The following is a 21,998-nucleotide window of genomic DNA, read 5'->3' on the forward strand; positions in this document are numbered from 1 at the left end:
CAAATATTGAACCCCTTCAGGAGTTTAGGCCAGAGGCTTACCCAGGCACTTCTTGTGGAAGGATTGAAAGGAGCCATTTTTCTTTCCCTTTCTTCTGTGGAGAGGGGCTGGAGAGGTACCAGTAAGAACTGAGCAATTGTCTTGAATTCACAGAACCATTTAGATTCAGTGATGTCAGGCCTCATATTGGATTATTCAAGCCCATTATAATATTAATATATAGTATTTTTAATCTCCAAAGCATTATACAAACATTAATTAAACTTCAACCCCCCCCAAGAGGTACTCAAGTATTAATGTATTGCCTTCATTTACAGGAAGCAACCTGCCCCCAATATGGTACAGTATCTCTTTCCCCTCTGCATGAAGGGTAAAATCCTGGCCACACTGAAGTCAATGGGAATTACGGCTTTGACTTCACTGGGGGCAGGATTTCATTCTAAGATGCCAATGGCTCCTAGTGGAAAAGGCCTTCCACATAATGAGAACACCTCATCTCTTCATACAGACTGCTTTACTGAAAGTCCACTCTAGTCTGTACTTATGCTCTTAATAGCAACTCAGCTCTCAGAGAGGACCTGCCATGCAAAGATTTCAGATCAGTTTGCATCCATTAACAAGCCCCAGGACATCACTCTGAGGTCACTATGGTGAGTTTTCTTAGCTCTGTTTTACAAATGGAGAAGTGGGCACAGAGGACCTGATTCGCTGTTGTCTTGCACCTTGTAGCTTGGTTAACTGACAAATAACGGGCCTAGGGTGGATAAAAATCAGTGATTTTATTTAAATTGGATATTTTTGATAAAATGCTTTTTGAAGAAAAGACCTATCTAAAGATAGTTTTAATTAAGATACATTATAGCTCAAAGATATCTCATCATGGAATAGGGATTATACATTCTAATTCTATAGTATGAGACAATATATTCATGTAATGTTTAAGAAAAGTTTTGTAAATGAATTCCAATAGTTCATGGATTAGGGACCCAATCTTATGGGGTTCCAGGGGCTTCTGTATAGATTATTATTTAGGTTAATCTTTCTATCTACCCAGTGAGACTCAGTGCTCAGTCTAGAAGATACCATCAGAGATGCTAAGTTTTGCAGTTCTCAAACTGTGGATGTGTGTCTCCAGAGGTAACATGCTTGTTAACAGCAAAAAATGTTTTAAATAAATATATAGAAGTGAGAAATAACAGACCTCAACTCTATTGTCCTTCTGCAAATTTGTGTACACAGTCAATCCCTTACCTCTCTCTAAAAGTGAGAAGTTTCAAAAAGTTCAATGACTAGAAGATTGCTGGGGGTGGAATAGATCTGGACAAGGAGAAGTCTGGAGATAAATGTGAGAAGCAAAGGACATACTCTTTTTTTAAAAATATTATGTTTGCTATTGAAGAAAAAAATCCAGAATACTTAACTTTATTGTTTTAGTTAAATAAAACAATTTAAATGTCTTTCTGGTGATGTTTTCCTCCTAGTACAGCATGGCAAGAAAATCCTCCAAATATTAATGATTAACCTGTTAAACTGGAGATAGTTCACCTCCCAATGACTTCATAAATATCTGCTTCAATTACCTTTGGTAAATGAAATAACCAAACAATCATTCATTTTCTGATATAGCTGTAAAACTCATCTGAAAAGTTTTCAAAATAAATCACTGTTTAAAAACATATAGAGTGTACCTTCTAAAAACAAAACCTACATCTATCTTTGAGTTGTGAAGAATATGTATTAAGGTTATAGTAACCAACAAGAATACACTTTTATGCAGAAAACCATGATTAAATCAAGTCTTCCTGACTAGTGATTTAAATCAAATCCACCCTGAACTGGCCCTCTGATAACTAACAACAAGGAGGAATAGTGTAACTGATCCTCCCCATTCCAGCCTGGGATGCAGCTTCTACCTCAGTTTCCCCTCTCTTGTACAAGCTGGCAGGGCAACTCACCAGCCTGTTCATCAAGTGAAGCTCTTACCGGTGTCGGTATTTCAATTCCTCTCCCCAAGGATGTATTTGTTACTCAAACACACACACAGTTCAGCATCAATCAAAACTGGTAAACCAGGTCCTGCCACCTCCCTCTCCTATGGTCCCTGCCTCAGAGGACTTCCGCTGTTGCAGATATCCTCAGCCACGTCCATGGGGGGGAACTCCCTTTTGGCTCATCTCCCTCACCCTGGTTGCTGGCTTCTTGAGGATCTTCAAGCTGTTACCTGATCCCTGGCCTCTCAGCATCAGCTGGGAGGCCACTGATTAATCACAGCTGGGCTGGGCTCAATTCCCCTTAAACAGCTATTTGTTAAAGGTCAGCCATTCTGTTTCATAAGAATTGCTTAAAGCTAAGTTGAAGTGGGCTGAAAGCAAGAAATGGAAAAGTTTGGCCGAAAGGTGCTTTGTCGTTAAGATCTGACAATCTCCCCAGTCTTCAGGTTAGGCTCAGTGGCCTGTGCTCTGATTTGGCTCCTATTTTATGTGGAATGTGTTTCTGCTTTGAAAGTCAGTTCCACAGCCTAGTCATTAGAATGATTCTAGTTATCATTTGTGTTAGTGCAGTGCACAGAAGCCCCTTTCAGGTATCAAGGCTTCATTGTGCTAGGCACTGTACAGATGTAGTAGAAAAAAGGCAGCATCGTATTCTTTCAGGGCCCTCATCTGAATAACATCTATTCCTCAGGATGCATGGCACCTGTGCTTCTCCAGGGACTCCATGACTTCCTCATTAGTCTCTATGGAGGTCAAATTATTTGTTTACAGTTCTTTGGCTAATTTCTTATCCACATCGTAGTGCTCAGATATAAATCAATTTCAATTAATTATTGCTCCTCTTCCAATCTGGATTTCTTGAGACACTCAATCTGGTAGGGGGAGATTTTCAAAGGCACAAACAACAGTTAGGTGACTAACTCCCAGTGAAAATCAGCCCTTTGAAAATCTCCTCTTTAGACTAAGATCCAGGGGGCAGGAGCTGTTATTCACTCTCTATTTGTACAGCGCTTAACATAATGGGGACCTGGTTTAGGTGGCCTCCAAGGGACCCAGCAACAAAAATGTTAAAGTAATAACTGCAGGGAATGCCTTGCTAAAGCCAAATGAATCACAACCTTTCCATTGGCAGAACTAGAAAGGCTGAAATTTTTTAACAGATAGACTTGACATTTAAGTACTCAAATGTGGTTTGTTCACAGAGCTGCTAGGAAGCAACCTCCCACTTACCAATTCGCCGCCTCCCCATCTGCTATTAAATCCTTAACTATAAAAGGGGAAGGTTATGTGAGATAAAAGGGTCACACCGGAGCATTTATCTCAGTTAGTTTGCACACACAGTACAAAGTCCTTGATTTTCTGTGTTTGCGTGTGTTCTAACTAGGGACAGAAGGAGGGTGAATTTGTGGATTCTGACCATGTCAAAAGCCTTCATTACATCCCACAGGCGCACCCCCCCCCCCACGATAGCAAGAAAACTTAAATCAGAAACTATTTGTTTGCACTGAATAGAGCTCTTGCCAGGTGTCTTCTCTTCTACAGCATGCAGTTCTGTTCACACCAAGCCCACTGCATGTTTCTCAGAAGAGCACTTCAGCAAGGGCGAGGGATGGCGTCATCCCACATAGCACACTGTGCAAATCACAGTTCAGTTGCGAAGTCCTGTATCTCTAGTACATGATAATATAGAGGGTCAGAAAACTTCAAAGGGGAGACACTGCTCACCACTAGAGCGCCTCTGAAGTTTTCCAGTGGAACATTATTCTGGCAGAAAAAATATTGTGTCAAAAAGCTACACATACCATGGGACCCTTTTGACTCTGATGAAACTTCATTAAAAAAAATTGAAATGAAACATTTTGTTAGGTTCAAAACATGCCATTTTGACCTTTTTTGGAATGGAATGTTTCAATTTTTCATCAGTTACAATACCAAACCAATTACAATATCAATTACGAATGCCCAGTTAAAATAGCAGTTACCAGCCATGAGCAAACCAACTGTCACTTACAAACTCTATTACCCATTCCCATTTAGAATACAAATGACAATACCAATCACTATTTTATATTATAGTATTGTATCACTGAAAAATGATTACACCCTAATTTAAAATATAAAATAAAGCTGAAATTCAAACAATTTCAATTTTATCGAAATGAAACCATTCAATCAACTTGCAACAATTCCATCCCCCCCCCCCAGGCAATTTTGTTTCAAAATTTCAAATTTTTGACATTTGGAATTTCAAAATTTTGACATTTGGTTCCAATTGAGAACAATTTTCTTGCTAGTGTTGGAATTTCCTGTGGACTGGCTATTCCAAGTTGCAACCAGTTGTACTCACCACAGAGAACTGGGCTGTGTGTTTGCCAAGACACAACAGCATGATGTATTTTGTACTTCCGCACTGTTTTTATCCACGGATCTCCAAGTGCTTCACAAACTTGAATCCTGTGACGTGGGTAAATACGACTACCCAGGGGCTGGCTTTCTGTCTGATTTACACGGACTGCCAGCATAAACCAAGGTGCAATGGCAGCCAGTAAGTGGATGCCATTGCCTTGTGCTCGGACAACCTCAGCTTAGCCAGGTGTCATCCAAAAAACAAGTCTGCTATCTAGGGTTTTGGGGCCATATGTTGAAGGCAGTCAGAGGAGGCCCTGATTTTTTTTTTGGTAGCCTCTGCCAGCAGCGTTGCTGCAGAGTTTCTGCTTTCATCTAAAGCTGCTAGCAGAACCCCCGAGTAGACACATTCCTATCCTCATCTGGAGGCAAATCACCAACATGGTAAAACCCTACACACACAACAAAGAACAAATGAGTTGCCCAAATTTATAAAGGGGTAGAGGCAGGAACAGACCCCAGATCTCATCTTCCCAGGCTGCTGCTCTGCCCATCTCCCTCCTCTGGCAGAACTCTCCTAAAACCACATTGATAGTTTGATGTCTCTTGTGCTGCTGGCAGACCAGGTCAGATCAGGGTAACAGGACAATTCACTTGTGTATTGGGATAGAGCAAAATGAGTGTAAATGTTAGAGTGTATTCAGGTGTTTAAACTTCACAAAAACTGGTGGAATGTTTCTTGTGTTGTTTTCACTGATGTTTCTGCTACAACGTAAGAGCAAACATTTACATGGTCGTATATACCCCTTAACTATACCCCATCAGAGAAATCTTGTGAAATGCTAATGAGGGATGTTAACAGAAAATACTAATTTCAAAGCAAGTGGTCGGCATTTGGGATGATGGAAGTCAAAGTCTCTAAGTGCATTCCTCACTTACCATCATCAAGGGAAAAGCCAACATGGGAAGACACTGTCAACCTGTGTTCTATCAGAAGATGCTATAAGAATGGATTCCAAGAAAGATCCTTCATCTCTGGACTGTTTGGACTCTTACAGGGATGTGCACCAGATGCAAAGCAGAGATGCCCAGAGAAAATCTGGGTACCCTAAAAAAGATTTTTGGGAGCGTGGCAGGTTATTATAGCACTGCCACCATTTGGAATTACAAACGGTCACTGACCTGTTATACTTTACCTGCTTTATCCTCTCAATAACTTTCATTTCCTTTTCTTAGCTAATAAATTCTATTGTTAGTTTACTATAGAATTGGCTGTCAGTGTTGTCTTTGGTGTAAGATCTAGGGTACCAATTGATCTGGGGTAAGTGGCTGGTCTCTTGGGACTGGGAACAATCTGATGTGATTTTTGGTTTAAATAACCATCACCACAAAGTTCAGTTTGCCCGGGTGGCAAGGTAGGCTGGAGAGTCTAAGGGGACGGTCTGTGACTCTATGATAAGACTGATATAGTAATCCAGAGGTTCACATTGATTATTGACTTGATGAAATCTAATTACAGAACACACCACCAGCTTGGGGTGTCTGCTCTGTTTCTGACAGTCTGCCCCAAGGTAGCTACTCCCAGTGGAGTCACTCCAGACAGCATGACATTTCTATTGCGGGGGAGGGGTTCAATTCATTCATCCAGCTCAGATTAGTGACAGGATGATCCTGTGGTTAAGGCACTGGCTTAGGGTTTGGGAGCTCTGAATTCAGCTCCTCACTCTTTCTCTGTGTGATCCTGGGAAAATCACTTAATCTCTCTGGGCCTCAAAGTAAGTGGGGAAGGGAGAGAGGAGGGCATCACCCACTCCTTAGTGACAGCCTCTGGTTTCTCCAATGTACTGCTGGCAACGTCTTGTTTCTCAGCAGTCCCTGTGTGTTCTGCCAGCAAACGATCACACTGCTATGGCAGTCCAGGCCCATCCAGGGTGAGAAGTAGGACGAGATCCTCTGCTGGCATAACTTTGTGTTGCGCCATGGAAGTCAACGTCAAGTTACACCACTGGCCTGTAATCTGCAGCTTGTCTGTGATCAAGCATAGCTTCCACCCTTGCAGCTCAAAAGGCCCTGCCTCACTGAAGCTCTCGCCACCCTGGCATGACCTGTTTGGGAGAGGAAAGGCAGGCTTGGGACCTGCCACTTCAGAGCAACAACAATCAGGTGACAGAAGCCCTGGCTCTCCCCTTTTCTCACGTAAAGTGGCTCCTCCTAGCTGACAGATTACTCAGGTTTTATCCTTGTAGCCCAGGTCAAAACACTGCATGCCCATCACGTGTGCTTCAGCTATTTAGTGGGCTCGGCAGGTTGCTGCATAGGTGAAAGGTTAAAGAAAGTACCCAGGACCAGAGGAACGTTGTGCACCCTCCCCCTTTGCTACGTTGGTGGTAGCTTCCCTCTCCCCAACACGCAACAGACATACTTTCCTGCATACTGCTGAGCCACAGCAAGAGTGCTCCATAGCCAGGCCCCCTCCCCCCTCACTGACTGACAGGTGCTCTGCTAGCTTGATCGCACTCCTCCTCTCAGCACTTGTGACCCTCACCACTTCCTCTCCACTCAGTAGGCTCCCTTCCCCCTCTCCGTCTCTGGCTTCCTTACTCTCTGCCACGTAGTGTAGCAAAGACCGCTGTTTTTTTGGTAGCAGATTACCAGACTGAACCAGGAGGCAGAGCTCTCATCACTCCAGCCACGGAGGAGGGGGAGCGGAGGGCTCCTTTCTGGTTTCAGCAGAGAAGCTGCAGTTCCCTTACTGTAGCCCTTGGCCTGCCACTGGCAGATGCCCCAGAGGACAATGCTGTTTCTCTAGGGGTGCCCGGTTTTGGCAGGCTGCCTGGCTTCTAGCCAAAGCAAAACTGCACTGGAGATCTGAACAGTAGCGTTGTACTACGTGCAATTTTCTGTTTGCCATACTGGAAATGTAAACTGGCCATGGCCTCCATCAATGGCCCAGGCAAGGAAGGATAATACTCTAGACCACTACAGAGTCTGGCCTAGGTGCTCTACCCCTCCCTGAACTGCAGACCCAGTGAACTGATCACAACCTCTGCTTGCAACCCCCCTTCCTCCCCTTGCATTATGATTACACTCATCTATTCAGGGAACAGCCAGATACCATGGGATATCAGGTCACTAAGCTGACTAATCAGTAGCTACACAATGGCAATGAAAGCGGGGGGGAGGGGGCAAAAACAAAAACAACGTCACATGAAATAGCCAATGGGTTCAACTTTTCGATTAAAAGTTTCCACTGGAAAATTTTGAAAAGTAGAAAATGACAAAATATTTTTCTGTTCAAAAATTCCACTTCTAAATAAAATTGGACTAAATTTGCTGGGCTAATTTCTCACAAACACACACACATACACAGATGGGACTTAGGTAGAAACTTCTCCCGTTAGACATGTCCTTGGGTAACAGATCAAATCACATTATGCCTTTGTAGTGAATAGGACATATGTATCCCTTTAAATGCCATGCCTCTAGTGGGCATTTCTGTCTTCTATTGCGGGAAACCCCAGAACCTCACCCGAGCAGTAGGCCTATATATTTATATATAGTTAGTAGATACGATTAGTTGGAACCCAGGTGTGTCCATGTGGTTTCCCTATATTCTTAATGTTGACCAGAAAGCAAAACCAACAGCCTCTAACAGTGGCTGTCCGCTCTCAACACTCCTTCCATGCTCTGTTCCTTTTCAGTACGAAAAGATTTTTGTCTTGACCGTTTCAGTCTGGTCTTGTCAAGAAGCTATCTTCTGAGCATCAGTAGCATGCGTTTGGAAAGGACTTACTGTGCTGAGGGAAAGCTGGAACTCCATTTCAGGCCTTCCATCCCTGTTAATGGATAATTAAGAAGCACATTACTTGGCTTCAAAACATAGAATATACTTTATTGCCTGCTAGTCAATTAAAGTGAGGAGTAAACACCATAGCCGAAATAAGCATAAAGGGTCCAGGAGAAGGAAAGAATATTCAGTCACCAAACAAGGCATCAGGCAATAAATTGTACACAATATAAATTATCTGTTTCTCAAACAACTCAATCTTTATTTTGCTAGTGGCATTATAGGATTAGTTATCAGTAGTAAAATCTCTGGCCTTCATTTTCTACACAGCATTAATAGTAAGAAATATATAAGGGACTCTGCAGAAAGCAATACAAAGGAGCTATATACACAGGCACCTTCTGTGGAGCAAGAACATAATCTCATCTAATAAGGGACGACTACCTACAAAACAAAAGAACATGGTAGTACAATATTAGCTCAAACTTTGTTCAGCAGCTGCCTTTCCATAAGGCAGGCAGGCCAACTTATGTATACATATATATTTTAATATAGATATATATTTATTATTTTAAAAATAATGTGAACTACCTGTAGTTCCTAGACTAATTTTAAAGAGGCAGTGTACCTTTCTGAAGCTTTATTTCAGGAAGTATATTAAAAATGGTATAGAAAAAGGCTAGCCGACCCTAGCTGGCATATAGACTTGAGTTATCTTTCCTTGAAAATTTTCTATGGCTATAGTTGCCATCAACATCGAGAACGATGCGTCTAGGCATTCGGATTGCTATTTACATTGCCATAATTGCTAACACCAAGTGTATGTGATTCTAGGGTTAGTAATTCTGTTGATTATAAATAGCAATAATGCGGCAATACATTGTCAAAGTCTGACAGCATGATGAAGATCTAGCCTATATATGCATGCAGAGTTTTGTTGTCTAATCTTAACATAAGTTGTTCATTCAGAGTGCTGTACTCATGAAAAATACTTACTCCAACCCACTCCCAGAAAGGCTATTCTTTCTAGGGAAAAGGTATTACTTGTCTTACCACGCAACTCAGTGATCCTTCATGCAGGATAGCTCATATTTTTTCAGATGATCTCCTTTCTGTCCTCTAAAGTCAGAGTCTACTTTTCTTAGAGTAACTAAATATCGGAGAATGTGAGTAATGAAATCCATCATTATATTTAAGGAATCACTTCTACATATCTTGGGCCAGATCCTCAGCAGGTATATCGGCATCACTCCATTAAAGTCAAGAAGTCAGTGGAGCTGTGCCAGTTTATATCACCTGAAAATCTGTCCCTTTCTGCTGAAAATGTTCTTTAATAATCCTCTTAGAGCCTGATCCTGTGAGCTGCTGTGTACTAAATTCAAAGGAGAGGAAGGCTATCAGCAATTGGTAAGAGGCATAGTCAGCACCTTGCAGGACTGGGCCCTTATTTTGGGCCATTTGTCTCTAGTCCACTCTCATTTGGGTTTTGGATGAGAAGTCTACGCACAGATACACAACATCAATCTGTGTGCATGTACAAGCTGCAACTTTTCATATTGGGTTCTCTGTTAAAAACCAAGGAACAATGCCTCTTTCAAACGTAATGTTATCCAACTGCCCAAACCACCCCCCAGCTTTTTGCTCATGAAGTACTAGTTCTTTTTTTTTTTCCTCATGAAGCGTATGCCCCTTAATACACTTTCCGTAATTCATAGATTCATCCTCCAGAATCAACGTGGTCATTTTGATACTTGATTGTTTTACTTTCTGTAAATCCAGCTCTTTACTGGGCTGGACATGGAAAGAGTTACAAAAAAGCAGATATTTTTTCCAGTGCATACAAGCCATGGACCCTGATCTGGAGTCTTAACCCAGGCAAGACTCCCACTGAAGATAAATGAGCTGTGGGAGCCCAAGGAATGTTGAGGTTCATTTTTTACATGTAACATATTAATCAGAAACTAGTTGGTGCAATACAGTCTTTGTTTTGCTTCGTTTTGACACTTGGCCAGGTATTCACCATGGCTTACAAATGCTTAATTGTAATACACCTTCCAAACTACAATCCTGAAAGCTCATGTAGCTTGGCACAGATTTCAAGGCCATGAGAGACCATTATGATCACCTATTTTACCTCTTTCATGCCGCAGGCCTTTGCATATATATCATATACCCATGTGATATCTGAACAAAAACATACAGTTAACCAAACATATGCCATATTTTGAGTATAATTCAAAGCACTGTTCAATAACCGTGTGGTGACAGATACAATTTTCCACAACAAAGTACTGATTTAACAAGTACTATATAAGCTTTTTAGTTTTTATAATATGTTGATGGATTAACTTTTTAATAAAAAAGTTTATTTTTTAATCTTTTTTAACAAGACCTATTTGCAATACCACTGATGGAAAGTAATTAACTGAATAGACAGCTGGTGCTGGGAATTTATAAACATATCTACAATAAAATTAAACTTATGGAAGGCAAACATTTATTTACTGAATTCAACATTAGTGTTTGCTCTATTTACAAAACAGTAAAGCCAGATAATTCCCCATTGCTTCCTGAGTCACTAGAAATAAGTTTCTCTTAGTTTCATTCATATAGTCACGCTGGGTAAAACAGATCAAGACCTGCACCAAAAAGGGCTGGTTGTAAAAGCAATTCTTGGCTGCTACAGCATGTTAAACTTAAACAGCTCGGGAAGAGTAGACAAAACACTGAAGCTGGAAGGTCATCTGTATTGTGCACGATTGGGCTTGCGCTTTTTCTGTTTGTCTAGGGATATTCATTCTGATACGAGTTTAAGTTGTGCATATCTCAGTTAGTCTGGGTGAGCATGAGGGGAAAATGTAAAGATTTACTTCACATTCAGGCCTTACTTTACACCTCGCCCAGCTCAGATGGACGTGTAATTTAAATAAAAGCAAACAGGCTCCCATTTTCGAATGAACAACTTCAATGAGAATGCTGTATATGGAGAGTTTACAGGACTGGGCCCTACATGTTTCGCTAACCATATCCGTAATTCCTGTTAAATTTGTAATTCACGCTAAAAGCATTTGTTGACAGATGTGGATTTTAAATATCAGGAAGGTAGGAGAGGTACACCCAACCAGCTGTTTGGGAAATACAGGCAAAATCCGGGATGAGAACACCCCACATGCACACAAAATACAACAAATTAAAATCAGAGACAAACCCTTGATGTCTTTGGATATTGTCAGCAAAATGTGGGATTTTGAAAACACATTCAAGACTGTACATGTAGTGAGCAAATCTGCAAAATGCAGGCCAACAGAGACACGAGTTGTCTTTTCTGACTCTGCAACATGATTCTTCAATCCTTTTTTGTTTATCCTCAGCATAGCTGCTGGCACAAGCATATGAAACCAGTGGGGATAAGAGGGGCTGGGGACTTTTGTACTAGGGGGCAGTGTGTGAAACACCAGAGAAGGAAAACATTTGCATTCTTAAGATATAACTAAGGATTTCTGCTGGCATTAAAATAATGGGCTGCCATATAGATTGCTTAATTTGCTGCTAAAATAAAGTTTGATAAGCTTTCATCCCAGTCTTGTGGACTGAAAGTGAATCTGAGAGCCAGGAATTCCTAGCTCCCATCCTTTCCAAGTTCACTGAGCAGGTTTGAGCAAATCACTTCACTGCCCTGCCTCAGTTTCCCCATCTGTAAAATGGGGATAACACCTACCTAACTCACAAGAGTATTGAAAGGACAAACTTGTATAAGGTGTTAAGTATTACCATTAACTTTTATTTAGCAAATAACTTGTTTGTTTTTTTTTAAATGGAAGTACTAACCCTAATCAACTAATCACCTGTAGAAATATTGGCCCTAATGTGATAATCCTAGGTAGGAGATCTTGATTACGATGGGAATTTTCAAAGGAGTTAAGGCTTTAAATATTTCAGTAGCATCTGGGCTTATGACTCATATGTTCCTTTGAAAAGCCAAGCCTGTAAGTTTTGGTCTAACAAATTGCAGCTGTAGGAGCCAGCCACTGTCCTGACCATACAGTTCTCATTGATGTCCATAAAAGTTGCATTCAGGGAGCTTCCATATGACAGAGCCAGGTTGCAAGGTGAAAGTAACCAGTTCCAGTAACATTTAGAGACGTACTCTGACCTTGGTCTCTACTTGAACTCCCATTCATGGCAAGGGAAGTTCTGCGTAGAGAATGAGAGCTGAATACGCCTCCTTTACACAGGAAATATATAACAGTACGGTAGATTAGCAAGATCTATCTATGTTAATTACAACACCTACAGGAAAAGAGCACCTGAATCTTGATTAAGTATTGGTTCCATCTCAGATTAGAAATAACAAGGATTTAAAAATTATTCTACTGAGCTTGTTTGGGGCTTTTGTTTTTTTGCATGAGAGAGAATATAGGTTAGTCTAGTTGTGTGTCTCAAACTAACCACAGAAACAATGGTGTCATCTTAACTTTAGAGATAAATATCTGTGCTAGTTCCTATACTGTGGGACTCAATGGTATTTTTCTAAGTGACTTAAATGGAAGCAGGACCAGGTCCCACATGGGGACCTCTCTCTATAATTTATTGCAGATTGGATACAACATCTTGATGCATCAATCAATGAAAAAAACAGTCATAAGATAGACTCGTGAGCACAGGAAAACTACTCCACTAAAAGCACGAACAAATAGCCAGAATAAAAGCCTCGGAATATTATGCACTGTATTTACAAAGAGTGCACCACCCAAGTGACTGAAATCTAGATATACAAGAGGTCTCTGAACGTTTTTGGTCTTTATCAGTGGTCACAAGCACTGTCAGGGTAGATGTATTTTTTCTTTATTTGGTTTGTGCCTCTCAACCTGGCTTTAAAAACGGACTTCTCATATCAAATCTGTAAAAAGGTACTGAGTAAAAAAGAAGTAGGTTTAGGATTATCACCAAAACTTGGTAAAAAAATAAAGAACTTTTAGATAAAAGCTACACCTTTAGAGGAAAGGTTGCTTGGAATCTCTCTGCTGATATGGCTAAGAATTGTCATAGACAGTCAGGCCCACCAAAGGGACCTCTGAATAATGAGCGATGCGGTTATAAAAGGTACAAAAGGACAGTTACACGCACCCAACTGCCGCTGGAGCTGGGTGCAGAATTACCCTTTTGTGCCTTTGAAAATGTCACCCCACATTTTTCATTCATCATTTAAAAAAGGAAACAAATGGAACATTTAAAGTTGCATTTATAAAAATGGTTACAATATTTATGTGGGGTTTGATCTTGCTGCTAGGTCCTGAAGTTAGCAGCTTGGTAATTTAGCAAAGCAGGGCATGCAATACTCTTCCAAGATAATCACTAGCAATTTCCTATACTGTTACAATATGAGATACCTATTTAAAGATCTTGACCAGCTTCCTGAGTTTCCATCTACCTTTGTATTCCATTAATCCAACACCATATGTACATGGTTCCAGGATTCTGAGAAGAGCCTATTTAGGTTTTCTTCACATATGAAGACTTGCCAGCCACAACCCTGTTCAACATTTTTTGGAGTAGAGCTGCTTGAAAAATGTAAAGAGTATTAAAAAAAGCTTGACATTTGTCATGACAATTTTTTAAATAATCATTTTGCATTTCTGAAACATTTTGACCAATCTATTAGCTGGTTGATAAACAGGAAAAAAAAAGTTTTCAGAAAAGTTATGGAAAATTCAAAAATGTCCAACCAGTTTGTAGTTGGCATAGTCTGATGTTTCAAGGAGGGCTGAGTTTGTTATTTTTAAACTAACCATATAAAATCCCCATGCTATTCCTCAGCAGGCTTTTTAAACAACCCATAATCCTGTTTGAAAACGATTTCAAACCAGTCTACACAAGGGCCTTAAAGAGAGACACTCACAAGCTTCAAGGGGAGTCATCACTGACAGCTAGTGACACTTGGAAAATATTTTGCTGCATAGATCATGTACAACATTTTCAAACTTAACCAAATCAAAAGTTGGCCTCACTAACAGTTTTCACCAGCTGTTTGATAGAGGAATTGACATGATGCTCTTACTAGTAATTAGCATCTAAGAACCAAAACAAACCAACACCCAACAAAAAGAAACCCAAATGCTATTCATTGTATGGGATACTGAAAATTGATTTATGAATGGTTGTGGGGATTAATTTGTTTACTTCTCACTACAAAAATCGTTCATTAGAATACCGTTAACCAACCTTTACAACGACGTGGAAAGGCAAGTAGATTTTGCAGAGTTTAATCTGTGTGCCGTGCTTATCTATGCAAGGAGTTATTCCTGATTAACTGCGTGTGTGGATGCTCTTATTCTGGAATACATAATCAGGTGTGTAGACAAGCCCTGAGATAGCATAATAATGTTATCTCAAAGTTATGGTCAGACACTATATATGTAAATATCTTGGTGCGACTGTAACTAGTCAACTAAGCAAATGAGCATGTATTTTAAATTAGTTACTGTTCTGTATTCAGACCCTAGTTCTGGTACCTCTTCCTCTAGCATTTAATTATAAACACTTCAATTTACACCTTAACAATGACCTGTTATTTTAAAATGTAATAGGGACCTGCTTTCAATCTTACCTATTCATGTGTGACCTCACAACTGCGGGCTATTTGAGCTCCTGTCCAACACAAACTAAGATTCTGATGTTCTGCACAAAAACACTAATTTAGCTTTCAATATAATGAGATGAAATACCCCAAAATTAAAAAAAAAATTATGAATAAAATATGTAACATGTCAAATGAGAACATTAGCCCGGGATCCTCCTATCACACCAGTGTAATTCAGGAGTAATTCCACTGAAGTCAATGAAGCTATACCAGTATACAACTGGTGTAACAGAGGGGAATCAGGCCTGCAGTGGTTTACACCCACTGGGCTCTCACTTTGAATGGACAAAGGACAACATAAGGCAGAAGACAGTGGAGACTCAGGCCCCTAGAGTATTAATTAGGACTTCATCTTTACCGTGGCCCCGATCCTGCCAGCCTTATGGGGATAACAGTACAAGTGACTTCAATTTAGGCTGCTGGCATGAGTGAGGAGAGCAGTATAATGACCCTATATTTTGAGCTGTGTTCATTTGGTATTAATTTTTCTTGAGTAATTGATTCCACTTAATCTATAATAATCCTTCCTTTAAAAATACCCCCAAACTATGGAAGTCAAACAAACTTCCCCTTTTGTGATTTCTTAATAAACATTTAGGATAGTATGGTTTAGGCCCAGCGTGAAATGACTAATACATAACAGAGCTAACAAATGGTTCTGGAAAAAAACAGAAGAGGCCAATATATTGTTTCAGTGTACAATAATTACCACAACAGAACTTCAATTAAAAAATGGGCCAGATCCTCCCAGCTGGTGTACATTGGTGCAGATCCATGGAAATCTAGCGGAGCTAAGCCAGTTCACACCAGTTAAGGAGAGGGTCCATTACTCTCCGCAACAAGCCAAGAATTGTTCAGTTTCTTGGCTTCAAGGAACATTTTTAGGTTGATGCATGAGCACAACTTAATATTTATCAGAGTTGATTGTGTGTTTTCAGGAAGGTGTGGCAGAATAGATCCATAGAGCTTCAGTAATAATATCTAGCTACTACCTAGTGCTTTTCATCTTTAGGTCTCACAAAGGAGGTCAGAATTATCCCAATTTTAGAGACAGGGAAACTGAGGCACAGAGCAGTGAAGTGACTTGCCCAAGCTCACCCAGCAGGCCAGTGAGAGTCACAGATTGAACCGACGTCTCCCCAGTCCCAGTCCAGTGCTCAATCCACTAGACCCTGCTGCCTCCTTTTTGTTGATCTCTTTGGAATACTTGTCCCTTGTCCTCAATAGTGGGTGGAAAGGTCACCAAACAGCATAAAAAATACTGAGCCTGACATTCAGAGTTGCTGAGCACCTCTGAAGGGCCCTGATCCCGCACCACTAAAGTCAATGGGAGTTTTGCCATCGATTTCAATGAGTGCAGGCTCAAGCCCTTAATTGCTTGAGGGAAGAGGAGGAAGACATGGAAGGGGGCCTGACAATTTTTAAGCAAGGCCTGACATTCCTATCTTACAAAGAACTATAAAGTCATAAGCACTTCCACCTAGGAGAATCTGATTTTACAGTGTAAATGGTGGCTCGAGCTGGACTGTGAAGTTGACAGAAATGATTTAAAAAAAAAAAACAGAAACAAAAAACCAGCTTTCCTGAAAGTTGTTCTCAGAATGGCAATGGAATTTCAACAGCTTTTTCTAGGATTCTAGTGATTTCTAGGATGTTATGGCGCCTGTGAGCTTCACATATGTACACATCTCTCAGTGGAAGTGCAACAGACCAGCGTTGCCAAGGGCGTTCATTTTGTTTGGGCGCTATGTGTGTAATTTTAAAACACCATCCATCATTTTGTTTGCACCGTTGATTTAATTGCATTTTTGAATTTTATCCAAACATAATAAAATATGCTTAATATATTAATTCTCCCTTGTGTCCCCCGCAAATTACTGTCCAGCTAATTAATCTGAATGTTTTTCTTCTAACAAATATCAAAACATACACATTTTGGTCTCACTAGGAATGTATTTTTATCCCATTATAAAGATGGTTTTTAGATCCCAGAAGGAAACAGACTGTAAAGTTATGTACCCATGTGGGAAGGATAATGTATGTATGTATGTATAATAGTCTTTGGGTTTTATTTTTAAATATAACTGCATGTTAATTAGGTATCTGAATTATGATATGAAAGGACTGCTTTCATTTTAGTTCTTATGCATTAGTGTGATCTTATCAGTCCCATAAATAAAGTATACAGCATTCACAAATGAGTTACACATATTTTTGAGCCATTTGGTATCCATTAGCTGGCTGAACAGGCTTATGTATTAATACATAATACATTAATTGCAGATGATCTGAAGATTATCTTGGTGACAAAATACAACAGTTTCTCTCACTCTAACACAAATATGTAACATGCACTCAGTCTGCGTGTATGTGGAAAACGGGGGGAGGAGAGAGAGACTTAAGAGTAACACAGCCATCCAAAACTCACACCAGTAAAAACTGCATACCATACCGAATGTATTCCATTAGGTTTACACACACATGTTGTAAAACAATATTTGGCCATGCTGTTATCATATATATGGGGACAAGGAACAAGAGATCCACATTTCCAAACCACATTTTCTCTGTGGAATGGGCTCATGCACACACACTTATTTGCAATTAGGTTGTTGTGTGGATGTCATGGAAAAATTTGTACTTGTATTGTAGATGTATATGAGGCTTTTGTTCCAAAAATATTGGTAACTGAATAACAGTTTGTTTTATCTAGAAATGAAACTGGATTACAGACCGAGGCCTCAGATAAAATAATTAATAAATAATAATAATAATATTGTAGAATCATAGACTTTAAGGTCAGAAGGGACCATGATGATCGTCTAGTCTGGCCTCCTGCACATGCCACAGAATCTCACACACCCACTCCTGTAACAAACCCCTAATCTATGTCTGTGCTATTGAAGTCCTCAAATTGTGGTTTAAAGACTTCGCCCACATTTTAATGGTGAAATCATCCCCATTTTAACGGTGGCTAAGAGGCACAAAGTGAACTAGTACAAGGTCACATACTAGGCCAATGGCCAAGCTGGGAATAGAAACCTGGTCTTCTGAGCACTGTCCAGTATCCTATCCTTCCAACTATGCCTGGTAGTACTCCCTTAATGACAACTTCTTTAGTTTTGATGTAGAGATAAACCCTGATTCCAAATATTCCCAAGTTTAGGAGAAGTTCTGATCTAGATTAAGAGCCCAGTTTTATAGCTCAGCCCTATCTCAGGTTTTTGAAAGATAAACCACCCCGCATATAATGAGTCCTGCACTGTTGTCTGCCTAGATCAAGAGATGCTCTCTGCAACTTATTCATCTATTCTACAGGTTCCTTTCATTCCTATTAAAATATTGAGATTTCCCATTGATCCACACGTAATAGTCAGTAAGGGAATCAACTTTCAAACCATGTCAATGTAATTCAATCTAAATGCACAAATCTAAATACAAATTTACTACAAAACACTGGTCCAATGTTAATGTGAACGTCTTTGCACTTATATGCTCCGTCAGCAGTTCTCAAAGTGTGGTCTATGGAGACCTGGAAGGTCTTGTAGTACAGACTTTTCTGCCTCATTTTCAGCTTTCATTACTGGCTCCTTTTTGTAAACAGCCTGGTCATCTGTAGGAGCAGCTGCAAAAAAGAAGGCAGCCTGGCTGCGCTAAGAAAAAAGAACGTTGCACCATCCTGAACGGGATTGTGACGAGGAGGCTGGCAGAAAGGGTGTTCGAGAGACACATGGCTTTCAGCAGTAATGAGCCTCACTGTGACAAAGCTTAATAACCCCTCTGCTATGACAAATTGAATAAATTAGCATCCCTTCCTATTTAATATCTACCCAAGGGAACATTTGGGGTTTGGTTGAGTCAACTTGAATTAGACTAGACAAAGCATTTGGAATGCAACTCAGGGAAGAGTGTTTTATTGACAGAAGGCTGGACACCAAACGAATTTTTCTCCCATTTCTCCTTTCTGTGATGAGAGAAATAATCTTTTGCAAACTCTGGTTTTAAATCAGGGCAGACTACGTCACAGGCATGTGCATACAGGTCATTTTAAAATGCCACTTAAAACACCCGGGGAAACAGTTTTGAGAAACTGAAAATTACACTGGCCTCAGGTCCAAAGTTGACCATGCAGTATTTAGTCCGGGGCTAGTGCCAAAGAACTTGCTGGGTTAGTGACAGTTCCAAGATGTCCTGTTTCACAACAGATTGTTACAAATAAATAATTTAAACCACTGGGAAGCTGGGAGTGCCAGCATTTCAGATAATTTAAATGTTTGTTTCAAGTCCCTGAAGATCACATACCTTATTGTTAAACATTTGTATTACAGTGGGAATACCAACAGGCCTCAATCGGAATAGGAGTCCCACTGTAAACTTCTTGAGATTGTACAGTCTGAGATACTAGACCTAAAACTTCAGATTACCATGTTGTTTATTTTTAAACCCTTCAGTGGCAACATAATTTTAGTAGCCATTATCTTGATAACTCCCCAAGCCTAATGCTTTTCACCATATGAAAGCTTGGAATCCGAGTGTCAACTCATAACTCCAGCAGTCGCCTAGGCATTAGCAACTCATCTCAAGCAGAAATTGAATGAAAAGCCAACTGGTAAGCAGAATGATAGGATTAAAATGTGATAGCCTGCCCTGGTTAGAAACCTTTTGGTGGACCAGTACAAACACTTTCAGTCCTGTCGTTTCTTAACACTAGTGCTGGATGAGAGACCAGAAAAAGACGTTTCTATCCCTGAGTGTCAGAAAAAGTGGGCTGTTCGTGATAAGCACTGGGATTCTCCTGAGGTTTGTTTTATCATATAATATTAACCAAGATAAAGTCCAACTAAAACACTGTAATATTACCATAGAAATAACTGAATGGATGACGGACAGGACAATGTCAATTATTATTGGGTATTTCTGGGAGTTTAAACAGAAAAATTTCCCATGTCAGGGTCACTAGGAAGTTATTTTGTGCTTAAACAATGGAAGAAGGTCCTTCTTGCCTCACTTCTATACTTGAATACTTTCATGTGCACTCGAACCCTCCGTTCTTGCACACAAATAAGGACTGCAGACTGAGGTACTAATTTTGTTATATTCATTATATTTCTATTCTCAAGTTCTCCAAGTCTCAAGTTCTCTTCTCAAGTGAAACCCACAAAAGGGCCAGGAAACTTGAGCTGCTGTGGGGCCATCCCAGTTTGTGGAAAACAGATTTGCTCCCCCACCCTCAACCAGAGTATGTGGCCCTCCAAACCCACAGACATACCAAGATCTACAGGGAAATTCAGCGAAGCACCTCCCCCTCACTTTAACCAGACCCTGCCAGAAACTGCCCTAAATTCCCACCCTTAAACTATGGAAGATGGTTTGGCACACGGAAGATGAATCAGGGCAAGGTAATACTGACTGCGTCAGCCTTGAATCTGCTGATTTTGAAAGGGAGGGATAATGCTGCTCAATCCACTGAGCCTCAAACTTAAAGAGGTTTCCATGGAATCTGAAGGAGGAGGATGCGACTTGAGCTCAAAATCCCCTCTAACCTCCTCCCCTGCATCAGAAATTCCCCCACATTTATGGGCTTGCTACGCTTTTCCAGCCTCATGAGATTTTTTGTTAGCATGATCTGGCCAAGGATGCTTAGATGGCTGGCTGCTCTTTAGGGTGCAGTGCGTAATGGGATTTCAAAGCAGGAAGCACTGTAGAACTGTCAGTTTAATTTTTGCTAGTTCTTGCCAAGCCCGCTACAGCTTTGCCACTAGGATGGCACTGTTATTAGTCATCAGCTAACTTGCTATTCATCCAGTTTTGTATTTTCACATACAGAAATCTCACCGATTTCCGTCTCAGACTTTGGGCTGAGGAGAGGCTGTATCACCCTCTGTGCCTCCTCCCACACAAAGCAATATTTAGCGAGAAAGTTGGAGCTGCAAACCTGTAGTCGAAAACCATTTCTTTGAAAATCCTAGGCAGGTGGAAATTGGGGGATGTAGGTAGAATGTAATGTACTGGAGCAGAACAAATGGAAGAACGTAAGAAATATTATGAACAAAAACCATTTGGTCAATTATATATATCTACAGGGTTATTCTATAGGGAATATTTTAGAATCAGCACACTGGTTTCCTAATGAGTAGCAGACAAATTATTAAGCTATTTTAAGACATACCGTTAAACCTTTATTTTTATAATGACTACTGACAAATGCATGATGGGCAACATATTGACATAGAACATGGTCCTCTGTTAAACTTCACATTCAGCTTTTCAGACCAGATCCTCAGTTCTGACCTTGAGATGCCAGGCATAGCTCAGGAGACCATTCTGGCAACTGGTGATTGCCAGAGGATAGGGAACACCTGACCACATCCTCTCTTATCTCCGCCCGTGCACCTTGTACCAAAGGCTGGAAGTGGATTGCATAGGAGCCACTATACTGTCTCTATACCTCCAAAGGATTCTCCCACACAGGAGGTCATGAAAAGCAGCCACGAAAGCAACACAACACAGTTTTAGCAGGACCAAGGATCCGGCCCTTTACATTTTGCAATGTTTGAAACTGAACATAAATATTTGAAGAAGAGCAGAACAGTTTTACTATCGAGCATGTCATTATTCAGATCTTCTTTCGCCTGAGAACAGAATTTGGTGTGAAATATAATGAATGTAACTAAATTAGTACCTCAGTCTGCAGTCCTTGTTCGTATGCAAGGACAAAGTTCAAGTGCACATGAAATCTTCTTTACACTTTTATTGATCAAAGACAAACTGCATTCATATAGTGTGCAGTGACTCAGGGAAATTTATCAAACGGATGTCAAAAAGAAACAACAACAAAATCCACCTGGTGCACTAGATATTGTGACTAAGCAGCATAACCAATTGTGCTAAGATCGCAAAGGAACCCAACGGATTTAAAATGAACAAAATGCTACCGTGGTGACTTAAAAGCATCAAAGGTTCGCATTCCAGCAACAAGTATCAAGCTTAGTGTAAAGCTTAATACTCTAACTGAACTTTTTGAGTAGATTGCGGTTTTGGGGTCTCTTTTGACCAGTTTATTCCCAAGGACTGAAAAAGGAACTGAGTTTGTGCCTGCCTATAAGTGAAAGAAATTACTATCTAACTTTAAATAAGCTAGATTCTTAGCTAATTTAAACTGGGATAGCTCCACTGAAGTTAATGGACCTATGTGGATTTACAACAGCTGAACCTGACATATCTGTCTAGTCCT

Source organism: Lepidochelys kempii, chromosome 1 (assembly GCF_965140285.1).
Source record: "Lepidochelys kempii isolate rLepKem1 chromosome 1, rLepKem1.hap1, whole genome shotgun sequence".
In the NCBI taxonomy this organism is placed as follows: Eukaryota; Metazoa; Chordata; order Testudines; family Cheloniidae; genus Lepidochelys; species Lepidochelys kempii.